This window comes from Zonotrichia albicollis, chromosome 15 (genome assembly GCF_047830755.1).
Source record: "Zonotrichia albicollis isolate bZonAlb1 chromosome 15, bZonAlb1.hap1, whole genome shotgun sequence".
Taxonomy (NCBI): domain Eukaryota; kingdom Metazoa; phylum Chordata; class Aves; order Passeriformes; family Passerellidae; genus Zonotrichia; species Zonotrichia albicollis.
Genome location: NC_133833.1, coordinates 13,139,632 through 13,163,146, shown reverse-complemented (window position 1 = coordinate 13,163,146; position 23,515 = coordinate 13,139,632). Strand labels below are relative to the sequence as shown.

At 40.0% G+C, this 23,515-nt stretch overlaps 1 protein-coding gene across 16 annotated transcripts in view; it reads right to left on the bottom strand.

Moving 5' to 3' along the window:
* Positions 1–23,515, bottom strand: part of TENM2 (teneurin transmembrane protein 2) — a 1,510,370-nt gene that overhangs the window by 614,396 nt on the left and 872,459 nt on the right. For all 16 annotated transcript variants that reach the window (XM_074551980.1, XM_074551988.1, XM_074551987.1 and 13 more), the window contains one exon: positions 9,937–9,983. The gene's annotated coding sequence lies outside the window, so the exon portion shown is untranslated. The remainder of the gene's footprint in view (positions 1–9,936; positions 9,984–23,515) is intronic.

Here is a 23,515-nt window from a genome sequence, read left to right as displayed (position 1 = left end):
CCCGCGGGTGCAGCGCGCGCGCGCCGCAGCCAATCGACGCGCTCGGCGCACGGGCGCGCGCTGGCGGGCGCGCGCGGCGGCAGCGGCGGCGGCGCGGGGACGGGGACGGGAACGGGGACAGGGACGGGAGCGGGGACAGGGACGGGAGCGGCAGCAGCGGAGCCGCCGCCGGCAGCGCGTCCTTGGTGCCTTGACCGTCCCTGCGCACAGCGGGCCCCTGCCCCGGCCGGGCGCTGCCGCAGCGGCGCGGGAGGCGGGGACGCCACGGGTCTCCGGCGGCGGGATGCTCGTGCGGGTCAGGGGAGGGTGCAGCTCGGGAGGGGATGCAGGTTAGGAAGGGACGCGAGTCAGGAAGGGATGAGGGTCAGGAGAGGATGCGTGTCGGAGGGGACGCGGGTCAGGAGGGGATGCGGGTCAGGAAGGATGCCGTTCGGGAGGGGAGGGTCCCTTCCCGCGGCCGCCGCTGCGCGTCCCGAGGAGCGCGCGGAGGCGACAACAAAATCTGGGCAAGAGGGGAAAAAAAGAATTGTTCAAAAATCGCTTCCATCTTCTTGCCACGAGTTAGAGCCGTTCCAACGACTGTTGTCATTTCTGCAGAGCAGAATTGCTTTAGCCTCGATCATTGTGTTCTACACAATATTACTTCCAAATTGTGCATAGAATACTTATCTTTTCTCTGAAATCATTAAACGTTGAGTATTATTTAACCTTTAATTTCTCCCTCCACCTTGCTACACATCTGTCAGACCTCCAAAACCAGAAGTGTTAAAGCAAAGTAGATCAGGAAAAAAGAGAGTGACAAAGTACAAGGCACAAACTGATGGCAACCTGTAAAACTTTGTATTTTTGGCAAGGCCAGGAGGAAAGTAAGGACTGAAATTAGCCAGGAATCAGAAACAGCAGTGAAAATGACATGGGCAGTGCACAGCAGCAGGGCTAACAGTGCCACAGATCGACTTCATGACTATTCCATACCACAGAAAATCCCTGTAGAGAAATGCAGCAAACTGGAGCACATTGGATTCGCTGTAGTTGGGGAAAGTGCACAGTAAATTTCTGATTAGAGAGAAACTACAGCAGACTTAATTTTCCAACTGCAACTGTAGTTCTGTAACTGTCAACAAAGAGCAAGAGTTTTAAGGGGCAATCCAGAAACCAGCAGGGAAGCATCTCTCAGCTTTTCAAGGTTAATTGAGAAAAGGGGAGAGTTGAGCATACTGGTAGAGCTTGGTAAATTACATGCAATGCTGTTGCTTGAGGACTGTATCTATTCACAGGAATGAAGAAGATGCACAGAACTACAACTTCTCCCTGACCTTGTCTCTTTCCATGGCATTTCACAGATTTCAAGATGTGTCCTTGTCTCTAAAGCTGTGGTCAAGATTTTAATGCATATGTGGTGATGTGTTGATTCTTTAGAGAAACTTGTGTACAGGTATACTGTGGCACTCATTTTACTGGAAATAACATTTCTGCTTGAAAATAAACTAGATTGCAGAAATGAATGCTAGAAAAGTCTTAAAAAGACAGTTGCAGTTAAGTAATGAGTTGTCCCTATCAGGAAAGAAAGACAGAATTACACTGAGCTTGGAAGTAAATCTTGTCAAACTACATTATGATGGATGCAAGTGTCAGTGAAAAAGGTAATGGAAAGTCTGTAATAGCAGCCCATAAAACATTTGACTTGATGCTTATGATGATTAGGCAAATTAACAAAATTCAGAATTCATTCAGCTCATCCAATCTAAAGATACTGGAAATCACCTCATTGGAGTGGCATTCAGAATATTACAAAGCTACTTAAACAGATCAGTGATTTGAGAGAGAACAAGCAAATGGCTTATTAAATGCCATGCAGCAAGGGCTTGTTGCTGGTCAATTATGATGGATATGGGTTAATGGCACAGACCAATCCAGTTGCCTTGGTAAGGTGGCCTCATTTGTTCCACAGAGCTGGTGAAGTCAAGGTCAGGCATCTAGTGACAAAGAACACGGGTGACATTTCAGGTTGGGGGATTGTTTTCTGGAAGGCAGTTTACTCTAAGCAGCATTAGTTTGTCCTGGTGAATAACGGAGTACATGCTCCCACTGTTCTGGGTTAGTGAAGATGACAGCTGGGAGTGGATGAGTATCAAAACAAAAATAACCAGGAGTTACACGTCGAGGCACTATCACTAAGACCAGTGTGGGAATACTGGCTCTGTGTCCACATTCAGGATTAATGTTAACTATATAAATCCAGAATACCTGAGAGACAATTAATATAAGTTTTAGAAGAATAACTGTGTCTTATCTCTAAAGTGAGTGTCCTAACAGAAGACAGGGAACCATGCTTCCTCTTCCTCTTGTTCTCTGTTTAAATTGATCTTGGATTCCTTTAGATGTGGTGGTACAGCTTCAATGGAAGGCAGGTTTGTTCCTATCCCTTTTATCTGCAGGTAAGGTTATTCTCCTGGGAGTGGCAGTGAATATGCATGAGGCTGCCGAGAATAACCCAAACACCTAATTTCTTGGGTTATCCAAGTCTCTAACTACTGGATTAGTCAGTAAATGGTGACCATAGGCTACTCCTCCTTTAGCAGACTTTAAATACATTAGCTCTGTTTAGCTCTTTGGAGGAAAGAATGTGCACACCTACCTTCAAGAACAAGTTCCAGGCAGCAAATGTGAAGTGAATATAAGTGTATTTCTCCAGCTTTTATTGAGGTGTTTGGGGAATGAGACTGCAGCTGTGTCACTGCCCCATTGCTGTTGCTGCATCAGCCAGTGCTCCATGGCTGAGCTGAAAAGGCACAGCCTGGAGCCTGCACATGTTCCCAGCTCCAGTCCTCAATGCCTTCAGGGGCTCTCTCAGAATCACCTTGTCACTTACACAGCCTACTGACAGGAGAGCATCTTGTCCACTTTCAGAAGGGCCATGGCTCTCTCTTTTCACACTTCTTTGAAAAATTGACCTTCAGTGTGATTTGAAAGGAAAGAAGAAAGGAGGCAACAAGAAAGATTAGCAGTTTACTGGTGGTAACTGCTGGATGCCTGTCCTCTTGCCTTTTAAGCACACGTTTGAATTTTCTAACCTGGAACTGCTGATTTTTCAGTGTGTCTCTATACATCATTATTTCTCTATTAGTATGTACGTGCTCCACCACACACACTGCTATAGCTTGATCAAAACAGGCATGATAAAAGGATTTCTGGAAGCTGATGCTATATAAATACATTTTACAATGAAGGTGAAATTTTATGAGTGCAGCTTGTTAGTAACAGGAGCATTTTACCTATGGAACGTGCATTCTGGTCTTGCTTAGATTCAAAATAGGATCTTTCTGGAAGTTATATTGCATCTCACATGTAAGTTACAGGATTGATGGAGTGGTTACCTGGGGGAAGTTCACTGGCTGGCATCACACAAGAGGTCACTCCAGCTGATAATCATAATTTTTTCCAAACCTGTAAGCTGGAAATTGTAAAATGCAATGATCCATTGTAACAATATAGGACTCCTCAGAATAAAGAGAGAGCTTATCTTCCTGAACAATGCCTCTCAAATATTTTAATGTGTTGTAAAGAGGATTATTTTAATTAATTGGTACAATTTCCTATCTTTATCATATATACTGCAATATCATTAGTCAGTCGTGCACCTGATTTAAATGTCCAATTTTCATTCTTAATCCTATGTCTGCAATTGCATAGTAAGAAATAATGGAAAAATTAATAATAATTTAAAAATACACATATGAATATCTCTCTCTTCCAAAGAAGTAACCACACCATGGTATGGGAGGAGCAGCTGTTTATCATGTAGTGAGCACCTAGCAGAAAAGGAGTGGCATGATACAGAATTTTAACACACTGGAATTCCCTTTTTTGGTAATTCAGTAAGTGTGGTGTGTGTTTGACATTGCAATAAGCGAGTTTGTGTCACCTCCTAAATATTGCCAGAAGCTGTGTGTAATTCATCAGATAAGAAGAAAAGAAAGGTGTTGAAATTGTACTGGTAGTTTCCAGTCTCTTTAGCCTTTTTTTCTTCCCTTCCCTTTTATAGACAGCCTTATTCTTATCATTGTAAGAATGATAGCCTGTCTTTGAAGTGGCTCAAATGGAAGCACCAAGCAGGTAGAAAGCCACTTGCAATGTGCTTGAACAGCTCTCAACAATGCAAAGCCATCAACAAAGTTGCAGTTTGGGAAGAAGAAGAGGGAAAAAAAAAAGATGGAAAGTCCTTCCGCCTGCTCAGTGGAAAGTTTAGAAAATGTGAAGACTTTTATAGGCATGGAATGCTGTTGTACTTTGAGGAATTGCTGTCTGCAGATGAGCAGGTTCAGTATGCACAGCCATCCCTAGTGGATGCAGAACTCCCCAGAGCACCACCTGTGTGCCATGGTGTGTGTTCTGTACACCACAAACTCTGAACTGACACACCTGACCTCTTTTTTCACTACAGCTGACCACAAATAGTTGAAAGGAATTTGGAAGACTATGGCTGTCAACAAAGTGCAAAGTGGATTAGTACCAGCTGGAAGCAAATGATGAGTCTTTGCTCATCTGGCTGGCCAAGAGGAGAATTCACCAGTGACTGAGAATTTTTGTGTTTAAATTGTTCAGCTCTCAGGAAAAAACACATTGAGGGTGTTAAAATTAGGTGTCACTGTTGCAGAATTGGTAGGATGCCCTGCTTCCAGAGTAGTTACTGTGCTAAGAATGCTTATTGATGATTCTAAATCACTAATACAATTGTTAAACAAAGACATAAATATCAGGGCCATTCTTACTCTGTGAATCAGGACCCAGGTCTCTTACCTTCTTCTGGCCCACCCAGTTACTGGAGTCATACTGGTTTCCAATTACTTTTTAGGTGCCAGTTCCCAAATACTGAAATCTGAGTATTGCCATTGCTGTTGTAACATCAATGGAAGATACAGTTGTTGACTATTCCTCAGTTTGGTTTGGCAAGCTCCTGTCTGAGTGTAATTGCAGTGTTAATTCTCTCAGCCATTTTAATGTCTCTGACACCACAGAGGATGAACAGTTTCACTTGTATTCCTGCTGCAATTACTGAGAGGTTGTAGCCATTACATTAAGAAAAATTATTTGCTTTATGTACTTGTCTGTATATGGTTTTTGAGAGCAGGAGAAAATACCACCAGGTGATTATGATAAAAACCATGGAGGTCAGGGGCTGTTCTGGATGGCAACAATGAGTTCACTGACAAAGCGAGCTGAGGATAAATTCAACATTTATTTCTGATGTCAGGAGTGGTTTTAGCTCAGCTCTGCCTGAAGTGGTATTGGTGTGGATGAGGTACCCCACAGACACACACTCTGCACGAGATGCAGCGAGGATGATTTTGGGTAAATGGCACCACACACAGACAGTTCTAGTACCTAGTCTAAGTGTAAGGTCACTTAGATTGGTTTAGTCACAAGTGGTAGAATAAAATATCTGGAACATTATACTGAGAAGGAAAAAAAGGCAAGTAGGAAGGGGTAAAGGATGAGGTAGCTATTTTACATAAGATTGAAATTACTTCAGTCAGTCCAAGATTTGAAGCCAGCCTCAAAAGCAATGTTAAGCTTGCAGTCTGCTTCAGCAGGGAGCCTGTGAACTGGAAGGTGCATGTGAAAATGCAAGGAATAATTGGGGACACAATGATGAGAAAAAACCCAAAACCAAAAAGCAAAACAAGAAAACCAACCAACCAACCAACCAACCCCAAAAAACCCCCCACCAAAAACAACAAAGAAACAAAACAAACAAAACAAGACAAACAAAACCCACAAAAAACCAAGGCAAAACTAGAAGTGTCCAATACATAAACAGGACGTGCAGTTTGTGACAGTGTGCCTTGGGAGTGATACACATCTACCTCTATATGAACTGCCAACGCAAACTTCACCAACAGAATTTGTTCCTTTAAAAAAAAAAAAAAAAACACTCTGGAGATTGAGAGAGGAATTAGAGGGTGGGGAAAGTGGAATTTGTTGTCTAAAAATACTTTCACAGATCAGTGAATATTTTAGCTTTCACAGGCTCAATTCCCATTATGAAATATAATAGAACAATATTTTTTTTCATTTTCTTAGTACACAAGAACTATCAAGAGAATGAAAAATACTAGATAATATTAAACCACCATAAATTTTCAGAATTGGGATAACATTTTTTTTCCAACAGGTAGCTTGAATTCTTTGGCACTGCACAGCATTTTTTATAAAATAATTAAATATTAGAGGTGGGTCTTTAAGGAAGCTGTTAGTTAATTTTACTTTTGCTCTGTTCAACCTTAATTTGGCCCCATCTTTCATTGCTAACTTTTATGTTCTGTGCCTTCTTATGCCCTCTTTTCTCTAAATGCAAAGTATTTCCTTGAAAAGGACTTCCATACAAGCACACAAAAGTATTCAGCTGCTTAATTTATCTTCTGACAAAATCCAACAACTCCATTCAGGATCAGAGCCCTTTTTTTTGCTACTGACTAAAGAGGATGACACAGTCCTCTCTCTGTGAAGGTCGTGGTTTAAGTGCCTGATTTCCTGAATACTGTATGAAAGAAGGATGATGAACTTAGCTGTTATCAGCTACTTTGTGTGAGGAAAGGTGCAAGATAAAGAGGAACTTTTCATGCCTGATCTCCTTTCATTATCTGTTGTGTTAAACTGCACTGAGCAGTCCCCGAGAAGCCCAATATTTAATGCATTGGCTACAGCAGCACTGGGCAATAGATTTATAAAGTGATAAGGTAGACACAGTTTACTTGCTGTAAATATGTATAATGCAAAGAAACACGTCCATTTATCACTTCTATCAGTATGAACTCCTGCAGTGCAAAAAGAAATTAAAACAGCCATAGAAGAATGGGAAGTTTGAGCAGGAAGTATGTTTTCAGGGATGTATAATCTACAATGTGTGTTTTAAGGTTCCAAAAATACCAATAATCACTAAAAAAATGATTTTTTCATCACTAATGAAGCATGATTTTTTAACTGTAGATAAATAGGAAGGAATAAACCAAAACCTAATTGAAGGGTTTATTAGATCTGGATGTTTTATAAAGTTGAAATTTAAAACACTGAAAAAGGGAAGAGAATGCAAGTAATCCAAGGAATAAAGAGAATATTTACTCAACAAGATTGGTTTAATGTGTGTTTTCTTTTGTGTTGTTTTCTTATTTTAATACATATATATCATTTTTTAAAATGTCATGTTTGCCATATAAAGTCTGCCAACTTAGGGATCCACAATTTCCTTCTAGGTTTAATGTCACTTCACTGTAATTTTTCTGTATTTTCAAACAGTTTCATTTTGTGTGCTCATTAAAGCAATTATTTCTTTGCCTCCAAAGGAATTTGAAAATGCTGGTTAGCATCAGCACTTGCTAAGCAAGTTATTAGATTATTCTTCCTATTCTCTTCCAAAGGCATGTAGGTATACTTCAGTTATTTAAAATACTTGTGTCAGTGCTCTCACATTATTCAGTGTAAAATGTGAAAACAGCACATTTTCACACTGATACACTTTTGCAGAACCGGCATTTGTGAAACTGTATTTATATGTTCTCTACATTCTTCTGTCCTATTAGTGTTAAAAAGGTGCAAGGGATCCTTTGTACTATTCCTGTCACAATTTCTGATTTCAGGAAAAAAAGGTGTAAACTGAGACTGTCAGATCCTCAATGAGAGCATGTAAATGGGATATATAGGTACCTCAAAAAGAGAACTTTAATTTCTTTCACTGTCTCCTGAGGAAACTGAAACTTATTTTACTAATACCAATGTTACTTTTTTCCAAATTATCACTATTGAAATAGTAAACTGATATAGAAATTCTGAAATATAATATATTCAGTATAAAATTTTGTCCAAAAAAAATGAAATATAGAAAATCAAATGCAATCTTTACATTGCTAGTAAGATTCTGGAACAGGAATTCACTCATCCTTGAGTTCATCATACACAATTTATCCTGAGAATGCTGCAGGCTCCCAGGTTTGATGACCTGCTTCACTTAGAGAAAACCTTTTCCAGTGTTCCAAATAAATATGACTAAATATAATGAAGGATATGTGGCAGCTCTGTAAGAAGACACAATCCATACTAAATCATTAATATTCAAATTCAAAATCCAACCCGTGTCTGACAATGGGCCACACAAAACTTGGTGTCTGTCCCTGACACCGATTGTTGCTCCTGGCATAATTAAGATTGCCTCTGGCAATTAATCACCTTGCATGCCAACAAACAGTGCATTTATCTTCATTAGCCTCCTGCACGGGAGCCTGCCCTTTGTGCTGTGGGGCAGGAGCTCCAAACACCCAGCTGGCTGCTGAAGGGACGAGGATTGCCTGGAAGGGAAGAGGATTCCATGGAAGGGAGGAGGAGTCCATGGACGCGATGAGGATTCTATGGAAGGGACCTGGATTCCATGGAAGTGACAAGGATTTAATGGAAAGAATATGGATTCCATGGAAGGGAGGAGGATTTCATGGAAGGGACCTGGATTCCATGGAAGGGAGGAGGAGTCCATGGAAGGGATAAGGTTTCCATGGAAAGAATGTGGATTCCATGGAAGGGATGAAGATTCCATGAAAGGGAGGAGGATACCATGGAAGGGAGCTGGATTCCATGGAAGAGACCTAGATTCCATGGAAGGGACACCGATTCCATGGGAGGAATGCAGATTCCCTATAAGAGACACAAATTCCATGGAAGGGAAGCAGATTCCCTATAAGGGGGACATTTCCCTATAAAGGACACAGATTCCGTGGAAGGGATAGGGATTCCATGGAAGGGATAAGGATTCCATGGAAAGAATGTGGATTCCGTGGAAGGGATGAAGATTCCATGAAAGGGAGGAGGATACCATGGAAGGGAGTCGGATTCCATGGAAGACATGGGGATTCCATGGAAGAGACCTAGATTCCATGGAAGGGACGCAGATTCCATGGAAGGGACACAAATTTCACGGGAGGAATGCAGATTCCCTATAAGAGACACAGATTCCATGGAAGGGACACAGATTCCATGGATGGGAGACACATTCCCTGCAAGGGACACAAATTCCATGGAAGGAGCACAGATTCCATGGAAGGGACACAGATTCCACGGAAGGGCCACAGATTCCATGGAAGGGAAGCAGATTCAGCCATCCCAGGGGCTGCCCCTCTGGGAGGAGGCCAAAGGCAAGTGCAGCTCCGAAGGGCTGGGCTGGCACTGTGCATTGAGTGTGACTCCACTGTAGGAACAGGAAAGCCATAGGAAACCCAAGTCTGTTTAAGACTGTGATTTTGCATTTTCAGCTTCCCCATATATTTTAATGAAAGACAAACAGAATTATGGACAGTGCAAATTATTTTTCTCAAGTGAGAAAGAAAAGAGAGGATGCCAGGCTAATTTATTTGCTTTTGTTTGCATCTCTTTTTCCATGATTATCTTAACAAATGAGTTTACTAGCAGGAATGTTTGGTAAAATAATGAAGCAAATATTGTTAAATATTGTGATTATTCATAGCAGAACCTATAAGTCATGTTTCTCCAATTGGAAAAGAGAAATGTGTTGCACAACCTACATATCCATTCAAAAAGAGCTTGAATATTCAAAAAGCTCTGCTTATGAATGAATTACATAAAAATTATGCATAGATATTATTCAGCAAACAGTTTGAACATATACATCAGAAAAACTAGTTTGTTTGGAAAACTTGCAAACACATAATGGAGTAAAGAAATTATTCATTATGAATTATTTGCACAGCATCTGTCTTACTTTCTCATGTTAATTGCCTCTGCTAAACCACATTTTCACCCCCTCAGTATGTAAATTTAAATGATTTTGCATATTCTCTGAATATCCAGTAAATGCAAGTTTCATTACCTTACTGCTTACATTTTTTCTCTCTAATTGTACTGGCATTTATATAATTTTAAAATTTGACCTACCAGCTTCCTGTAGATTGCAACCGTTTCCTCTGGATTCTGATTATTGCCTAAAAAAGAAAAAAACCACATATTAAAAAAATTAAACCCATGCACATTGACTGCATTTGTGAAAGATCTTGTAAGGAGTTGTTAATTCCTACTGCATTTATAAAAGCTAAGGCTTGTTTTTAATCACAACACTTTAAATGTAATTATTATAAATCTAGGACATGACCCACAATTGATTGGAATTAACACAGAAAATTTTACTGACTTCTCAGAACTTAGAGCAGAACTCCTACAGAAACTGGGTGATGTATCATCATATCCTTTTGTGCTTCTACACTCTTGTGTAGAATTATTCGTTCTACAAATACAAGCTGATACATCAGGCAGTCTGACTTCCTGTAAAAATATCTTTTTATCTCCCTGAATTTTGCAAAATTTTGGTTCTTAGACCATTGACTCATGTTGTCTCTCAAAGAAACACCATGAGAAGAAAATGTGCACATGGTATTCTATCTTTTCTTTGCCGTCACTTCACACCACCAGCAGAAATAAATGTCTTGTCCAAAGCTGTCTGCTCTTAGAAAATAATTGCGAGTTTAACCCTTTGGGCCTGTGAACAGAAACGACCCCCTGGCAAAATCTGTCCCCTGGGTCACTGAGAATGGGCCAGCCAAGAGAAGCCTCAGGACTGTCCCTCCTTTATCAGCACACACTTTGGTAGAGACCTGCAGAAAGCACCCAGAAAGCCTCAGTGCTGTGCTCAGAAGCCAAGCTCTTTGGGAAGTACAAATATACACTTTTCTAATGGCATAAAACTTAATATCATATTAAGTTAATATTCCATCCTCAATGTACCACAAAATACATAATCCCTGAAATTATTGTTTCTATTTTACAGTGTTACTAAACACTGTGTTAACATGGGTAGAACTAAACATCCTTATTCATTTATTGGCTGAGGGCAGGAACCTGGCAGAATGCTTACAGGAAGTGTTTTGCAGCAGCCATTAGTTGTGACCGTGTTCACAGGGGTCCGAGGATGAGGGAAGAGACGAGGATCTGACTCCATGTTTCAGAAGGCCTGATTTATTATTTTATTATATATATTATATACTAAAAGAATACAAGAAAGGATTTCATCAGAAGGCTAGCTAAGAATAGAAAAAGAAAGAATGATAACAAAGGCTTGTGGCTTGGACAGAGAATCCAAGCCAGCTGACTGTGATTGGCCATTAATTAGAAACAACCACATGAGACCAATCACAGATGCACCTGTTGCATTCCACAGCAGCAGATAACCATTGTTTACATTTTGTTCTTGAGGCCTCTCAGCTTCTCAAGAATAAAAATCTTAGGGAAAGGATTTTTCATAAAAGATGTCGGTGACAATTAGTCCTTTGCCAAGGCACAGGAAGCAGATCCTACTGCCTGCACATCACTACTAAAAACTCAAGTTTTCTAGCATCCTCATGCATTAAAACATGGGAAAAGAACTCAGGATATTGTGTTATGATACAGTATTTTTTCATCAATATGAAATTTCACTAACTTGTGCTCTACAGGTATTTGTGGGTCATAACAGAATTTCTGTCTTGAGAAGTTCCCAGTGCACCACAGAGACCTCAGCACTATTTTCTGCTGCTGATCCATCCACCCTTCTGTGCTGTAATGCACAGGCCTGGCTGTCAGATCACATCTGAAATGAGCAGCACCAATGCAATTTTGGGCCTCATCTTCAGCAACTCATTTTTTTGTAATATACCTTTAGGCTACTAAACACATCTATAGGTTTCTCCTCAGGACAGGATGTGCTGTCCTGTATGCTTTAGCAGCTCAGTGAGCTGAGCTGATTCAAATGAGCCTTGAAATGTTAAATACAACTTGTAATATCAAACGCTCTCATATCAAATAATTTTCTTCCCCTGGATCCTAGGGAGATTAAGGACTCATGCAGTGACTGAAATGTCCACTACTTACATCAAATACCCCAGCACTGGCTATATCATTATCTGCTCACTGGAGGAATGGCTGGAAAATACAACTTCTGACTTTATTTGTAAATCAAGCATTTAAGGAGCATCTATCAGGTCCATATGGCAACAGGTAAATGTGAAATGTTGAGTAACTGTGTCACAGTGTGACCAAAGCCTTCATGTACAACCCTGAGGTGATGTTTTCTTTGTAAGTGGTGTAGAAATTAATTTTTGGGTTAGAGACCAAACTAAATGCAGTAGGGTTGCACTTCAAATTTTCCTTCCTTCTGCTTATCTCAAAGCTCAGAGAAAGAAGTTGTCTCTTCTTTACTGTTTTTCTGGTTTTGCTTTCATATCTTGCAGCAGGGTTTGTTTACAGCTTGCTTACCTTCCTTTCCTTCTCAGCTGAATTAAGATGAAGTCTGGTTTGAATCATCCAAAATGCCTTCACCCAAACCACTCCTGTGTGCTCAGTGCTACTTCTTCCCCCCACCTTTTGCTTTGTAGATGCAGGAGAGACACTTAAAGAAGGGTGCTCATTCTTCTTGACCTCCTGGGCCTGCCCTGTTTGCCAGTGCATCCCCTGTGTCCCAGTGCTGAGCCTGAGCTGGGTCTCCTGCCCTAATTCTGGCACCTTCTCACTGACACACATTTTTGTGCTATAATTAACTTAATTATCATATCATAAAGCAGCAGCATGATTTCGATCTATGCACTTCATGGTAGCCTTATAAAAACCAAATGTTTTGAAAGGTAATTAGTAAGGAACTCAGTGTGGAAACCAGGAGTTTGTGTTTTCCAGGACTGGCATTCTCATTGTAAATGCAGTCACACACAGGATCAAATGGCTCTGGAGATGCTGCTTGAAAAACTCTGAGAATGGCAATAGACTATAAGTGGGAAGACCTCAGTGTTGCAAACAATTAAAAGAATTATATTAGCATATAGAAAATAACCCTTTCTAAATCACATTTATTTCAGGAGGAAATGTGGAGCCTTGATACCTCTGTGGAACAACTGTTAACTGCATAATGACAGTCACAGCATACAGAAATGAGTGGGGAGTACTTTCATGGAAAGCATATTGTCATTTTCCTTGCACTGAAAGTCAAAGGCAATTAAAACATAATTTAATTAGAGAATATCTTATCAGCTGTAAAAAATAAAATTGATTGATATGCAGTGTAGGGATAACTTGGCTGCTGCTATTTGTAAAGTGATGCTGAGGCTGACAAATTAGTCACTTGGTTTTTTTATTTGATAATTTCATGTATTTTTATATTTTCTTTCACCACTGAAAGCATTTAATTAGCTAATGTTTGATTGCTCATTGTTTGGAAATGGAAAATGTTACAACTGCATTGTGATTTGAAGAGTTGTTGGCCTTGAGATTAAGCATCTTGCATGACTACATCCTGCTCTCTCATTACTAAAAATATTTATCTGATAATAGGATTTTTCCTATGATTATTTTTGTCTGTGTTACCATCCAATAAGATGTTTTAGTCTCCAGCTTAAACATCACATGAAGCTGGAAGCAGGTCAGCATAGCTGAGAGCAGCTCCACACGAGTGAGCAATCCCCTCACTTGGAAGAATCCGTATCACTGACCCAAGGGCTGGATTTGGCCAGGCTAGGAGGAGCCAGTCAGGAGGGATGAGTGCTGACAAACCAGCAAACCTGTTTCTATTTTTAATAAGCCACAATACAAAAGGGATAGCCAATTTATTTGTGTTGTTTGAAGCATCCCTCTTCCATTCATTAAACCCAAAATTTGTCCTCAGTCATTTCTTTAGTAATGAGCTGCAGGGTGGCTAGAGTTAATAAATATTAACAAAATATCCAGGTGTCCTTTTCTGTTAATTATATTCTTAAGAAGAGGGAGAGTTGATTACATGGCCTCATGTTTTTTGGCTATTTCTTATATTTCTCTTCTGCTAAGAGAATACAAGCAGACTAATGTCCATATGGATTCCAAATTAATGCATTACTTCCCTCAGAATGAGCACTTCTACAAGAAAATTCTAGGGTACTTTCAAAGGACTAGTAAATAAATTCATTAAATAATTTAAATTAAATCATAAATTAAATTAGTAATTTAAATTAAATTCAACACTTGACTAAAACCAGATGCCAGTGCTTTAGGGGTGGAATTCCTGAACTCTGTAATGTCTCTGTCCATAGAACTTCTACTGCATTTGTACAGATTAACTGGGTAAAGAGATTAATCTTTGCTTGACTAAAACAATACCTTCAAGTAAGATTTGTTGTTGTTGTTGATCTTTGTGTGTGGTTTTTGGTCTGTTTTCTTTTTAAAGGTTTCAGGTCAGTTTGGTTTTTTTTCTATATACGAATCCATTCTTCTTGGGTCTACCAAAATCTTTTTGGAGTGTGGCAGCTGTGGCTTTTCCCTGCCAGGAAAATCTCCATAGGGGCATTTATTCCTGTGAAGCCCAGTTTTCTATGTGGGCTAACTTCTTTCAGAGTGGAGGCCCACAACAATTGAATATGATTAATAAGGTAATTTCTGCTTTGCTCAAAGAGAGGATATCAGTGCACGTGTACACCTTTTTATATTAGAATCAATTTCAGAGGATAGGTTTTCATATTAAATAGGTTATGAATAAGAATGGTCTCATTTAGATGCAAGAAAATATACAGAATTCTGCATAAATATTCTAACAGTCTGAGAAGGGAAAATAATTTGAAGAAGTAACTCATTAGGTCTGATTTCACAGCGATACATTTAATTAAAAAAAAACAACTAAATCAATTAGTTGTTTCTCAGATTGTTGGAGACAATTGCTCTCAGGTCTATCAAGTGTTATATATATATAAGTACAAAAGTTATATAACAGATGTCATAATAATGCAATTGCTTCTATGTGAATTGGTGTTTAGGAGCTGGTTGAAAAAGATTATTTCATTCTAAAAAATCACCCAAAAAGCTGCAAAAAACCAGCACCATGTTACTGAAGCCTCATAAGTACACTGCTAGAGATGTGTATTACCTATACAGTCTACTACAGTTGAAAATGTCCCTGCTCAGGGCAGGGGTTGGCCTTAGATGACCTTTAAAGGTCTCCTCCCACCCTAATTATGTGATAATTCTCTGATTCTCTGAACTAATAGCAGAAATCAATTTAAAATTTTGTGAACAAAACCACTGAGAAAGGCTTTAGTTGCATCCAAAAGGGATGTTTCATGAAAAGCCATGCAGTTAGTAGGTTAAATTATTAAAGAAATAAACCAGCAATTAGTTATTTCACCAATTAAAAGTAATCATCAGGCAATAGTTGCACAGCCTAATAAAATACCTGTGAGTTTTGCTGCTCATTATAAACATCTCTGTACTTCACATACTTTGTGCCCTGAATGTATTAAAAACACCTGAAAGCAGTGGGTTTGCCAAAAAGGCATGATCACCTTTAAATAAATAACAAAACAACTTCTCAGAAGTGATGGCAGGCATGAGCAGTGTGCACAAACTGTTAGCTCCCCTCCAATTAATTTTCCAAGATGCTTAAAGCTCTCATGCTCATCTGTGGAGATAAAAACCTTCCCCAGTCTGTGCATGAAGGTGCCATTGTTTTCCTTATTGCTGTTCAAAATATTGTACCACTCTTGAGTGAGTGTGTAAAGAATTCAGAAAAAAAAAAAAAAGCCAGTTTGTGGGATTAATTTTGGGCTTTCAGTGTATTTCACACAACTGGGGCTGGGTTCTGCCACTGCATCCACAAACAGGCTCCCCACAGGTGCTCACACCAGTGGGCTCAAGTGTCTGCAGGAACACAAACTGTACTGTGAGGAAGAGAGTGAGACTCCTAATTTAAAAGATCCAGCTGTATTTTTGAGTCTTCATTACCTTTACAGGGAGTAAAAAGCAGCTCTAAGCCAGCCAGCAAGATAAAAGCTTCCTCTCTTCAGTTACAAGGAGATCTATAAGAGGGATAGCTGCTCTTTGCTTTATTATTTTGTGGGTTTTTTATGGGGAAGATAAGGAATATCTTAAGGAACGCTTTACAGGAATCAAATTTACTGAAATAGTTTAAATGTATATACTGATAATCAAAAATATTTTTGTTTAACCTAAAATTCCAAAAAAAGATTATGTGATATATGTGATGTAAAGACATTTCTCCTAAATACATATTAAAGAAGAGTTCACTACAGACAAACAATAAATTCTGGGAATGCAATTCTCTAACAGCCTGGAGGAGATGGCTGTTTTAAACAAGAGTGATTTCATGAGCCAATATACATCTGGGAAGCCGAAGAATGCTGGCAATGTCCACCTCGATGGCAGCAACCACACAGTCCAAATCTATGCCTGCCCAAATCTCCCTTTCCTGTTTAAAAATCCTTCTCAAATCATCTGAAGCTAGCAGGAGCCTGTCAGATGTTGTTATGAATTACATAAGATTAAAAAAAAGATTGGGAGGAAGGCTCTGCATGGTGACAGAATGTGTTTTGAGTATTTCATGTTTCTTTTGAAAACTGCAGAACCATTGGGGTTTTACTAATGTGACCAGTTTCTTCAAAAATGGTTAATACTTCCTAAAAGAAACCTGCAAATAAGAAACTGGGGGAGGCAGTAATAGATTTTGATGCATATTTCACTCAGAAGAATCCTAAATCCTGACACAAACACTGCTGATCATGGCCTGCTGTAGACTCCAGGATAATCACTGCTCTGAAAGGAGCTTGGTCCCACCTTCCCAATGGCAGCTTTCTAATAGAGTACAAGAAATCCTCAAAAGTTCTTTCGGGTGATGGCAGACCTGACTAAAATGGTAATGGATTTTTGGCCAAGAAACTCAATATAAAGGCAAATAGAGAAGAGCTGTGTTAGTCAAACAGAAGTTATTGGGCTCAGAACAGAGTAAATGGATGAAATGACAGATATGCTGGAGAGAAGGTCAGGTTACACAGTGTAATGATCCCCTCTGGCCCTCAGCAGGTGATCCTGCTGCAAGTCTGTAATTCCTGTACCTCCACTGATTTATTTGTGAGCCCATACACAGTAATGATACCTGTGCCTGATTACTGACAGCATTTGGCCATCAATGATGTCAGTAAAAATGTGTTTAAGTAGAATTATGACTTGCATGTTTTTAATTTCACGGTGAGATCAAGGCCTAAGGAGGAGAACAGGCATATTCATTTCCTAATGGGAAAGCATAAAGTGCATTTTTGTTCCCTGTTTTCCACCATTGGTATTAGCAGTGCAGCTTCTCTGCAGCAAAGAAAGAGCTGGAACAGAAAAGTCCCAGGAGCTGTAACATCAAAACTCTGTGGGTTTTTTCAGAGACCTCCAACTGGTGCTGTGCTGTGTGCTACCATTCACATCACAGCTCCCTCCAAGGAGCCACTGCTGATGGCACTGGGAATTTTGACAAGGAGAAGTCCATTCATGTGCTGAGTCATGATGATTTACTGATGATCTCCATGCAAATAAATTTTTACAAGGAAATCAAGCAGTGTCATGAAGTAAAACCAGAGTTCAGAGCTCACCTACTTCTGATTCTGACTCTGTAAAATGGACATTTATTGTGGACTTCATAAAACAATGTAGTTGGCTTTTTGCTTTCAAGCAACATTAAGAAAAAATGAAAATGAGTAAATTACAGTATAAATATCCTGGAGACCTAACTCTAAACTATTGCAGCCTCTCAGAGCCTCCTGTTCCACATACATGCATTTTATTTTATATGCACATTACAAAACTAGTGTTTAAAGATATCTGTGTCATACAAACTTGTAATATCAAATATTAATCTTTGATAATAACAATGCAACTAAAAATCCATCTGAATATACAGAAGAGAAAATCTTACATTTTTACTTTGTGTATCCTTCTGCTCTTACAAATATTTTGGGTGTTTTCACAGACTTTCCTCTTTATCCAATTTTCAAAATAAAGTCCTGAAAGATACCTGAAGCTGTTCACCAGGATACAATATTTATTTGTATGCCATTTGCCACTTTTTTTTTTCAATAAGTAAACCCAGTATAATGATATAGGGGAGGAAAAAAAAGCCTCATATATACACAAGAAAGCCTAATAGCCCCTTACTAAAATAAAGTCAGGAAAACTAGTTTTACTTTCTAAAGACTTACGGTCTCCTTTAACAAATATCCATGTTCAATTGTATTAATATCATTATTTGAGCCAGAAATATTGCTTTAGCAGGCAATCTGTCCAGAAGATTTTCAAACATTCCATAAAGGGGATTTTGGTTAAGAGAAAGGGTTTGTTATACATATTATATTGCTAATCTGTCAGTTTCTGCTTTTATTCTGTTATTCTTAAAAAGGTTTTTTGGCTTTGCTTAGTCTTCACCTATTTACTGTTCATTAGTCAAAGCAAATAAATTGGAGTCATGTGATAATGTCAAAGCTGGCTGACAGGATAAGTAAAATTATATAAATGACCATTGGGGCATGAATTGTAAGTAACTATCAAACATAAATACACAGTTAACAGATGAAGATAGGTTATGTTTGTGTAAAAATGCACCAAAAGACTCACACAAGACTCAGTGAAACCAACAACTAGGGATTCTAGAAGTTTACCAATATGTTAGCCCAACAAAAAGTAAAATTTTAAAAATAGTTATTTTCTTTTGGCATATTCTAAATAGCACCATGTTACAGTAAAAACAACTCACTTTAATATTCTAACATTTAGTAAATGAAATAAACAGTGTTTCCCAGTGACTGGTCAATAGCCTGTCATTCTGTTTACTTGGCATTTCCAAAGCACTGCTCAGATATTTTATTCACATGTTGAAAGTTGCAAGTGGTAACCATTTAACTAGATAAAATCCTACAGAGTAAAAGGTGTTCAGATTAGGCACTTAAAGGTTTAGTTTCACAGTTTAATAAGTCTTTACAATTATACTAGCAATGAAAATAGGCAGGGTAATTAAGTTTCTGAAATAGTAGCTTTGGTTACACTAGCAAGCATTTGTTTAAGAAGTTGAGGAGTGTGCCAGAGGTTTTAGAGGAGTCCACATAAATATCATCTGTAGCCCTTCCCTTGCCCACTGATGTACTCACTCTATCAGAGAAGTTCAGGACAATTCTTCTGAACTTTATGAAGGGATAATTAATTTTGAATTCTGACATCTTACCATGTATTTCTGCCTCTCAGTAGGTAGATGAAAGGACAGGAACAGCATGGCAATTCCAGGAGAAAAGCAAGAAATGTCTCATCCCCATAGAACCCAGCGCCTGCACAGCCCCTGTCCTGCTCTCCCAGGCACCAGGGAGCACTCCAGGGATGCTCACAAACCCCCAGCCCTGCCCTCTGGTTTCCAAAGCAAGAATCTTGGTCCTGGTTTGGATTGCTGCTTTCTTCCAGCACGTTCAGCTGTGCTGTAACACCTCATGGCTGGAACATGTGAAAGCACATGAGGATAACCAGAGGGGAGGGCAGAAATGAAAAGCATTTCTGATACCCTGAGGCATCCTTTGCTAAGGGACTGCTGGCAGAGTGGCCCTTGGTGCTCTCTATAGGCTATTTCTTGTTGAAGTCTAGCACCAGGAGGGTTTTCATTGCAAGTTTTTCCAGGAATGTTATTCAGAGACAGTAGATAATCACTGAATTTCATATTAACAAGCTATGATGTTAAATAAAGTACTGAAAATCTTAATCAAAGTTATGAGTATCAACAAGAAGCAAAGTAGCTGATAGATTAGCCGCTGAACAAAAGTTTTCCATGATTAATTATATCATAGAGCACTAATTTAGTTTCCTCGATCTATAACTTCAAATATCTATACTAATTAGTTGCCAACCTACAATATAATAAATGAGATAATGAAATAAAGATGTTTTAAATATCCATTTCTATTACATGCACAATTCGAAGCATGTTAACAGACAAGATGAATTCTGATTATTTTTTCTTAAGGATATATTAGCATATCATTATGTACATGAATGCCAAACAATACTTTCCCACAAGAATAATGTTCAATTGCTAAATCCACAGGAATTTGAAAATAAAACAAAATACTGCACATTAGATGGAGGCTGGCATGGGTTAAATTTACAGAGACATCACACCTTTCTCCATCACATTTTCACCTGCTCATGTGATGCACAGTTTTGCTTTGATGGAAAATTCCTTTGGGTCTTCTTGGTGTAAAGCTGTTGGTGCTTGCAGCAAAATTTGCAGAGAAAGTGGTGAACAGAGAATGTTTTCACTCAGTTGTTAAACCAGAGAAATATCCACAGCATTTTTCACAGTTCATGAAAGGGACCATCAATTTCTGTTAGCTTTGTTCAATTTGGGAACAAGTTATACAAGCTTATTTTCTTCTATGAATTTGGTTGGGGGGAAAAAAAAGAGTTATTTTCTGAATTTGTTTTAGAAAACTGAGCTCTTAGGTTCCAAATTTAGACAGGAGGAATAGTAATATCCCCCATGGAAACTGAAGAAACTCTTAAGGAGCCTTGGACTGAAGCAGTATTATTCATTTGCCTGAAAGCAGTGATGACAGCCAAAGCACGAGCAGTGTGGCTTGTTTTATATATCAACCTTGCATGTTTTCCTGTCAGCTTTGTAGTTTATCATCCACAGCTTTGCCTCCAAATAGCATGAACTTTGAGGATAGCAAGCTGAAATGAAAGACTCACTGCCTCCTATAGAGAAGAAGCAGGGCCACCAAGGAATAGCAGAATTTCTGTTTATTCCACTTCATGTAGTCTAAATTGTGGAAAAATATTTCATTACTAGTAGAAACACAATACAATTCTGTTAATGGTAGTATAATTTGTTGTTACTATTTGGAGTGAATCTGTGAATAATCTAGCTCCTATAACAGATGAAATCATAAAAGAAAATACTAAATGCAAAATCTGATCTACAAAAGCAAAGAATGAGCTGGAACAGCTGCAATAGCTGATTATAAATACTTGTCAGGATTGTTCAGCTCTGGCAGTGTTTGCCAGCTGGAGTGCAGTGGTTCTGGGAGGGAGGTGAGCTATCTCTCCTCTCTACACGGAGAAACAACACAGCTAAGTGAGCAGAAAAGCACAAAATGCCCTGGTTTGTCACTGCAGGATTTCACTGCTGGGACAATTCTCAGAGACAGAAACCTTCCACCCCTCCTTCAGTGCTGCCAGAGCACACAGGGAGTTCAGGCTTCTGTCCTTTCAATCCTTCTATAAACTTCATCAGTGGTTGGGGTTGTTTTCCCTCCCACAGCTGTGAGCTGCAGATGTGTGGTCAGTGCTGCTGTCTGGGCACAACCTGCAGAATTTTCTCCTCATTCTGCCAGGGCTGGGAATTGTACCTGCCCTGAGCAGCTGCATTTGTGACAATACACATCCCATTACATGCCATTTACAACTTACCCAGTCAGGCTAGCATGGACAACATGAGTTTGCAAGGTGATCAAGATTTGTATCATGTGAATTGGAAGGGAGATACAAACATCCACCTATGTTTAAAATAAATTTTCTTTAATTAAAACTGACATACACTGAGTCCATTAGTCTGAAGTTCTACAGCATGTCAGCATTATGTTAGAATCATTTGAAATATGCTGGAAACACAGCATAAGGCTAAGTTCACACAGACTTGCAGTTATACTGGTCAAACAGCACTAATCAAACTGTTTTATTTGATGTTTGATCTAAAGCCCATGAGAGTCTGGCTATTGCATTCAGTGGGCATGGACTTGAACCCTTGATGAATCAGTGCTTGATCCTTGTATAATTCCGTTACTTATGTTATTTACTGAATATATTGTTTCCGAGATAATTCTTTACAAGATAATTCTTTACCAATAGATAGAACACTTAAAAGACTCAGACCACTTATTGTTGCAGTTTTCCTTTTCAACTCCTTCAAATCCTGTTTTTAGTGCCTCCCTGCTTCCCTGGTATCAGGGGAGAAAAGGGATTTTGAGTAACAAGAAACTTTTAGATACCACTGAAAGACTTCTGCATGCTCTTAGCTACAATGCATCACATCTCTTAAGTTCATTTTAGAAATGCTATTTTAGCCACTGGTGTTTTATCAAATTAACTGCTGCAGTGTGGCCATATTTTACTGGGAGTCACAGGTACCCAACACAGCCATGCATGTCAGCAGAAAGGTGGCATCAGCTCTTCTCACTACATTTGCCCATGTCTGGTCAGATCGATCATTGCCACACAGAATCAGAGACTGGCTGGGGTTGGCAGGAACCTCTGGACATCATCTTGTCCCTGCTCAAGCAAGGCCACCTCAGACCTGCTGCCCAGGAACACATCCAGAAGCTTCTGAATGTCCCCAGGCCCTGCAGTGTTGTGGTGTGATGTCGTGGTTTGCCTCAGATACCCCAGGTTCCTCCCTGATAATTCCCTGCCAGGTGTGTCAGTCATCCTTCCTTTCCCCTCTCTGACCCCTGCCCAGCACTGTCTGTCAGTCCTGGCATTCCAGAAGGGCATTGAGTGATTGGCAGAATACAAAAGATGCCCCATGCCTGAGGGGACACTGGGCCATCCAGGTGTCCTTTGTCCCTTGTCCCTCCCCTCCTGTATCTGCTTGGTGGCTCCCTACCCCTTCCTGGCCCCTCTCCCTGAGGTTAAAAGGAGCAGCAACCACGGGCTCAGGGAGTTCTGTTGGAGCTGGCACTGCATTCAGAGCCCTGAGGGCCAGAATAAAGCTCTGGATCCAAACCCTCCATCAGAACCAACTCCTTTCCTTCACCATCGCCTTAAAGCTTCTCCAGCAGAGGGAAACCTGAGAAGCAGACCCTGTTATGGGGGAAAAGCTCCCTCCTGCAGCCACCAGAGCTCCTGCAGGCCTGGACTTGTCTCCAAGCACCCATCTGCAACATCCAGCCAGCCAAATGTGTCTCTGGGGTGAAACATCACACACCCAGCCAGCCAAAAGTGTCTCTGAGGTAAAACACCACACATCCAGCCAGCCAAGGGTGTCTCTGAGGTGAAACACCACAGTTGCCACCTTTTGGTCAACCAGCAAGGGCCAGACAAGCCAAGGCACATCCCATCCAGCTGTATTGGTAATATTCCAATACTGCAGGGACCCTGCTGCAGTGCCCAGGGACCCTCACAGTGACCTCCACAGAGCCCCCTGTGCTGCACTTTGTGCCCATTGCCATGGCCTGCCACTGGAGCAGCACTGAGGGAAGCCTGGCTCCATCTTCCTCACAGCCTCACTTGTGGAGCTCACACACGTTCCTAGGACCTCCAAGCATTCCCTTGGACAGGCCAGAGATGGTTCAGCCCCTCCAACATCTTCCTGGCCCTTTGCTGCCCTCTCTCCAGCACCTCCAGATCTCTTTTCTACTGGGGAGCCCAGAACAGGACACAGTGCTGCAGAGACCACAAGGATAACACTTACTCACAATAATACAGTAACTAATACTGCTACTGAATTATGAGAATTTATAGCTTAAAAACATTTGAGAAATTGGAGTCAAATGTTTGTACATACAGACACAAAGGGAATGAGATTTCAGGTGCATAACTGAGTAAATGAATGCAGAGAACTTTTGCATGTTAAACAATAGAATAGTAAGCATGTCTGTGGTGGAGAGGATGAAACATGGCAAACCACCCATTAATAAGTGTCTATTTTCCTTTACAAATGCCT